This window comes from Panthera pardus, unplaced genomic scaffold (assembly GCF_024362965.1).
Source record: "Panthera pardus isolate Hobbes unplaced genomic scaffold, ASM2436296v1 HiC_scaffold_24, whole genome shotgun sequence".
NCBI lineage: Eukaryota > Metazoa > Chordata > Mammalia > Carnivora > Felidae > Panthera > Panthera pardus.
In genome coordinates, this window is record NW_026526810.1 from 15,801,464 (window position 1) to 15,808,737 (window position 7,274).

The window sequence follows — 7,274 nt, forward strand, 5'->3', positions numbered from 1 at the left end:
CCCTCAGCCAGCATCCCCGTACCTATGTTAGTTAATGGAGCAGCTCAATGGCATCCACCAGGTCTTGTGTCCCTAGAGAGGCCATGTCACCTGCCAAATGAAGTCCAAGCAGGGGAACTTCTTCTTCCCATGTGATACTGGGTATCTTCAGACCAGCTGTGTGAATTTTGTTATTATACACACTTGTCATCACTTTTTTGGGACAACTCCCTTTCTGTTGACATGAAAGCTGAATTCATTGACTTCATTCTGTAATTTTTTATGGCTTTAAAATACATGCCCATTCATTTTTACTGCTAACCAGTTCCCATGGCTTCAAATGATTTTTGGAGTCATTCTGATTTAAAAAAAATTCTTGACCAGAATTTCAAGGAGAATGATATGAGGTAGGAAAATAAAATCTTTCCATGTCAGACTCCATATTGGCAATGTATGAATAAGGGTCTAAAACAGCAAAAATAAAAAAAAATGCATAAAGGTCATAGTTCTAGCAGCCTTGGGCCTTGAAAGACTGTGTGGGGGAGAAGCACCTCCCAACCTATGTGGTATATGTAGCATGAATAAGTAACAAACTTGTGTTATGCCATAGATACTTTGGGTTTAGTTTTTTTAACACAATATAATATAGCCTAACCTAATGTAGAAATCAGAGAATCAGAATACTACAATAACATTAAAACTAAAACATGTGGTATTAGCTTAGCAGTTCATAGTAAGCAATATAGAAACTGATATTTGAGCCCAGAAGATGATCATCTATCTTTGGTGGTGACAAAATATAGAGTTACTCAGCTGTCCTCACTAAGTTGTGAGGTGAACCACATGCTTCCTGAGCCAGCAGCTTGAAGGAAAGACTGGGAAATAGAATCTTAGTTCTGAAGTTGGCAGCTATTGCTTACAGTTAGTAAAATATCATAAGAAAGCAGTTAAAAGCACACCATTTTTAAAGAAGGAAAAATTGTCGGGACAGAAATGATATTTTAAATTATTTTTTAGAGAAAATGGCCAATAAAATCCATTGATTGGTTAACATAACTCACCAAAAATATCAAAAAATTATAGTGTTCCTCCTTTGTGTTCCTGATAAATATACCCCTTCTTTATAATTTATGTTGGAAGGGAAAGCCATGGGGATGAGAACAGGAAGAAACAGTTAATTGGCAAATTCTCCAAGTAATTGCGGGTATGGATACTGGTAAAAGGACCTGATTAGAAGCACATAAATGAAAAGTTTACTGAGTTCAAAAACTTAAAAATTCTTAAGGTAGTTAAACATTATGTCTCTTCAAGAGTTAAATTATTTTTGGGGCGCCTGGGTGGCACAGTCGGTTAAGCGTCCGACTTCAGCTCAGGTCATGATCTCGCTGTCTGTGAGTTCGAGCCCCGTGTCAGGCTCTGGGCTGATGGCTCAGAGCCTGGAGCCTGCTTCTGATTCTGTGTCTCCCTCTCTCTCTGCCCCTCCCCCGTTCATCTTCTGTCTCTCTCTGTCTCAAAAATAAATAAACGTTAAAAAAATTTTAAAAAGAAGTACAATTTTAAAAAGAAGTACAAATTTTCAAGAAGTACAATTATTTTCAAAAATGATTTGTCAGCTTCTTATGAGGTAAGTTAGACATACACTTATAATAGGAATTGGCAAACCTATACCTAGTTATTTATTTAACAGAAATGAAAATATATCTGCAGAAAGACCTGTTCACAAATATTCATGGCATTTTTCTTTAAATTAGTCCCAATCCAGGTAAAAACTGAATGTACTTCAACAGGTAAATAGACAAATACATAGTGATGTTTTTATAAAACAGGGTACTACTCCACAATAAAAGGAAAATGCCACATCATAGATGTCTATTAAAGACATATGCTAAAAAAAAAGGTTAGAATAGAAGATAACATATTGCGATTCTACTTCTTTAAAACTGTAGAAAGAAAAAACTCAAACTAGTGAAATAAAGACTGTTCATGAAGTCATAGAGCCCAGTGAAATATCTAAGTTCTCACTTTTATATAAAGTTTTATATAAGCTAGGAAAGAGAAAAGTTGGTAGTGAATAGAACAAGGAACACCCCCACCCTCAGAAAGACATTTCCTCATGATTCTATCCAGGATCTTTATTCAGCTTTTATCCTTTTCTGAGATCACTGCATGGGAAGATATATTTTTATTTTTCTACCAGCTCTTCTATATCACCAATTGCCACATTTGCCTCATATATATTTGCCCTATTACACACACACACACAGAGAAACACTGAATATATATACATATATATGTATATATATTCATTACATACGTATATATTCCATATTATATATTAATATATTATTTAGTGTGCAATCACTCAGATTAGAGGAGGCAGAGGTCAGCACTCATAGGGGTGGGATGGCTGGGATTTATGAAATATAGTAATAAAAGAAAGAAAAATATGCAGGAAAAAACCTCCAGAAATCTGCATAATGGTCCCATTAAGTCTGTTGCTAATCCATGAATATGTGGACAAAGAACAACCATACAGCTGTAACCTGAATAAATCCTAAACATGCAGAGCTGGAGAACATTCCAGTGCAGACCAGGCAGATTGGAATGACTTTAATGAAAAGACGTTCAGCGGAAAACCCAAAAAGTCTGCTTATTAGACATAGGACCAAACTCCCTCTAGAGTGAAAGCAACTCAAGACCTGCCCTGAAAATGTCTGAAAACAAGCTTCAGAATTATTGAAATGATTTACAAATTACTCAGTTGCCTATCAGAACAAAGCCCAGCAGAATCCAGATAATCAACACTAAAATATTCAAAATCACTAAATATGCTAAGTAGCAAGAAAATGTGACCCATAACTAGAATAAAAATATGTCAGTCAAAGCAGACTGAGAAACGATGGGATTAGCAGACAAGAATTTTAAAATATATAATAAATTCTGTTAATAACTCTTTTTATTCACAGATGGTATGGTAGTGTATATATAAAATCCTAAGGAATCTATAAATATCCACTAGAATTAAGCAGTGATTTTAGCACGGTGTTGGGCAAAAGTTCAAAATAGAAAAATTAATTGTATCTTTTATTTATTACCACCAATCCATTTGAAAGTAAACCTTAGAAACAATACCATTTATAACAGCAAAAAATTTAAATCAGGATATATTTTAACAAAATATTTGCAAGACTTTTGCAGTGAAAACTATAAAACATTAACATGAAAATCTAAAGAATCTAAAATGGAAACAGATAGCATATTCATGAACAGAAGGTCAATATTGTTAAAATATAAAGTTGTCTTCAAGAGTATATGTATATAAAACACAAATCAAATCAAAATCACACCAGGCTTTTTTAAAAGTTTTTATTTAAATTCCAGTTAGTTAACATACAGTGTAATACTAGTTTCAGGTGTACAAAATAGTGATTCAACACTTCCATACATCTCCTGGTACTTATAACAAGTGCACTCCTTTATCCTCATCACCTATTTAACCCATCCCCCACCCCCCTCCAAACTGGTAACTATCAGTTTGTTCATTATAGTTAACAGTCTGTTTCTTGGTTTGCCTTTCATTCTCATTTCTTTTCCCCTTTTCTCCTATGAGATATCACCTCACACCTGCCAGAATGGCTAAAATCAACAACACAAGAAATAACAGGTGTTGGTGAGGATATGAGGAAAGTGGAATCCTCTTACATTATTGCTAGGAATGCAAACTGGTGCAGCCACTCTGGAAAATAGTATGGAGATTCCTGAAAATGTTAAAAATAGAAATACCCTAAAATCCAGCAATTGCACTACCAGGTATTTGCCTGAAGAATACAAAAATACTAATTCAAAGGGATACATCCACCCTGATTTTTATATCGGCATTATCTACAAGTAGCCAAATTATGGAAAGAGCCCAAGTGTCCATCGACTAATGAATGGATAAAGATGTGGTATGTATGTATATCTATGTGTAGGTGTATGTGTGTATCTATATATATCATCTATCTATTATGGAATATTACTTACCCATATTATTTTTATAAAATAATAAAATCTTTCCATTTGCAATGATATGGAGCTAAAGAGAGTATTATGTTAAGTGAAATAAGACAGAGAATGACAAATAATTTCACTAATATGTGGAATTTAAGAAACAAAAAAAATGAACAGGCTTTTTGCAGAACATAACAGTCTGATTTTAACATTTGTTTGGATATGCAAAGGACCTACATTAGCCACAAAAGTTTTGAAAAAAAAATAATCAAAGTTTGAGTATTCTCACTGATTTCAAGTTACCATACAGCTAGCTTTCATTGGTCTAAGGATAAACACATAACTTGATGGAATTGTTTGGAGAGTTGAAATTTAATTCAACTATGGAGTCCTGAGAGTGCTGGGTACAACAATACAAGAGACCACATAATGTATAGCAGTTTTTATATTGGGCCTTTCAACAGAAATATGTTGCCCACGCCTGCAAATATGAGCTTTGTTCTTGGGAATAAAGTATTTATCATGTACCTAGAGAGGGGGGCAAAATGAGAGACAACAGACAATATGGGAAGGATATTCAAGGATCAAGTGCATCTTTACAGAGTAGTATGGGCACCTTCTTAGCACTTGTATTTCTCTATTGATAGAAGCCACACTGAACAGTTAGGAGAGAGATTAATGAGAGTAAAGAGAAGTTCCACTACTGGTTCATCATTCCTGCCTATTCTTCCATCCATATTGATTGTACTGATTTGTACTTTTCTTATCTAAAAGGTCAAGCTTAGGGGCACCTGGGTGGCACAGTTGGTTAAGGGTATGACTCTTGATTCTGGCCCATGATCTCATGATCATGAGACTGAGCACCGCATAGGGCTCTACAATGACAGGTGGAGATGCTTGAGATTCTCTCTCTCTCTCTGTTTCTCTCTCTCTCTTTTGCTCTTGCTCTCTCTCTCTACCTCTGCTCCTCCCCCACTCACACTCTCTCAAAATAAATAAATCAACTTTAATAAATAAATAAACAAATAAATAAAAGCACAAGCTTAGATTTATTATCATTTCATTTATGTGGCCCACTTTGAACACTATCTGTACAGATTTAAATATGTAGTACTGTTTTTTTATTGGGTTACTGGGTACTGTTATTTTATTGGGGTGCAGACTTTCCTTTACCTATAATTAACTTCAGTATTTTTGTGGCTTAATGAGTGGAGACAAAAAAGAGCCCGGAATTTGGCAAGGAGTAAGCTTGGAAGTGAGTAATGGCTTCATAAAGATGTAATTAAGAAAGCAGATGTGTCTTAGGAAGCTTTGCCCAGATCTGAGAAATGTGAGCAGTGCTCCCAGTCAGCTGCTTGTCAGCTGGTTTATGTTCTGACACTGTAGGGACTGAGTTAGGATGTAGGGACTGACAGGATTCTATGAAAACTTTCTTGCTCAGTGATCAGCAACTCTGGCTACATGAAACTCTGAGCTGTTAGGGTTGGACATAGATATTGGGAGATCCTAAAGCAGATATTTAGTGATTAATTCATGATACAAGACGTTGAACCTGGAGATTCACATAATTTTTAGGATAATTCTGGTGGCAGAAAAATATAACTACATTTCTTTGAGCTGTGGGCTCTTCTGGCTATATTTCACTGTTAAGACTTCTAGACCTAGATACTACTGATTAATAAGAATATACTCCAGATCCTCAAATCTTAATTCATGATTTGTTATAAGAAATTATATTTGAAGTTTGATTTTGGGGAAATGATTAAAATATGGCTTAAAGAGATATCAGGCTTGAAGTTTCCTTTATGTACCAGGAAGTTTCTGGAGTCTACACAAAAGGCCAGTTATTCTAAGACTTTCATGGCAACCACTATGGGAGCACTACTGTCTCCTCATAACATAGAACCCACTTGGCTCACTGATCCTCAGTCTCTACCTATCTAGTCACTCTGTGATCAAATATGAGCATGGTTTTACATCAAGCTTCTGCCCTCTTACCTGTCCTTACATGTGAATTGGACATAGAGAGCACCCATGCTGGATAACATCCTTAGGGAATGTGACAGTTGAATGGAAAACACATTGCACATTATGATGAAAGGTGTTTAATTAAAGTGGAATGAGACAAAGAAAGAACATGAAGTATTATGGAAACAAAATTCTTACTAAATAAAATGAAAAAAAAAAGTTTTCCATGATTTAAGCCTTGAATAGAATTGATGCTGCATTTTCCTGAGGAGTGAGGTCAGCACTTGGAGACTGTAGATGCTTTATGAATGATAAATGGAAAGAACAGCAATCTCTAAGGGAAAAACAAAAACAAAAACTGTGTTTTCTGTCTGTTGCTTTCCTTTTTCCAGGTCCCCAGCTCCCTGAAGAATGTTCTGCTTAAATCTGGGAATATAGTTTAGAGATATGCTATATCTGTTTATTAATGCAAAGAACAATATTTTATGTTCTTCACAAGGGTGGTGAGTCATGTGACCCTGAGGTTTTACTTCTCAGACCACAGGGGTTCTGAAAGAGAAGGTATGAGTGGAGAGGTGAGCAAGCAGCACTCCATGTAGGAGCATTGTCTTTTGAGCCCACACCTTTTTCCTGGCCCTCTCCAGATTATTCGTTTCTCCTATGTCCTTCTTTTATTTTTTAAATTTGTTAACGTTTATTAATTTTTGAGAGACACAGAGAGATGGAGCATGAATGGGGGAAGGAAAGAGAGAGGAAGACACAGAATCCAAAGCAGGATCCAGGCTCTGAGCTGTCAGCACAGAGCCTGACGCGGGGCTCAAACTCAAGAACCATGAGATCATGACCTGAGCTGAAGCTGGACGCTTAACTGACTGAGCCACCCAAGTGCCCCAACTATGTCCTTCTTTTAGATGGATGCACGGAGAGGTAGTTTCTCTCTCTTCTCCCCATACACCACCCCAAAACTCATGACATCTTTAATGCAATTTTCTGGTAGCTCTATGTAGTGGGATGCCCTGACATGTATTCAGAGAAATGTTCCTGTTTGGTCTTTCCTGAATACTCTGAACTCTGTTTAGAGCTTCGGACCAGTCCGTGTGCTTCTCCTAGTGTTTTAAGAAAACCAACTTGAGGTTATGCTTCAGGCCATAGCCAAATATCTCTTATTGGAAGAAACCTCCCGCAGATAACAAAAAACTAAATAAATGTATTTGGTTTCAATTATGCAAATATAAACATCTATATGTTTTTAATTATTTCATATGAATTGTGTATTGATGCAGTAATGTAAATATCATTAATATTTTAATAATAATATATTGTTCTAATATTGCATT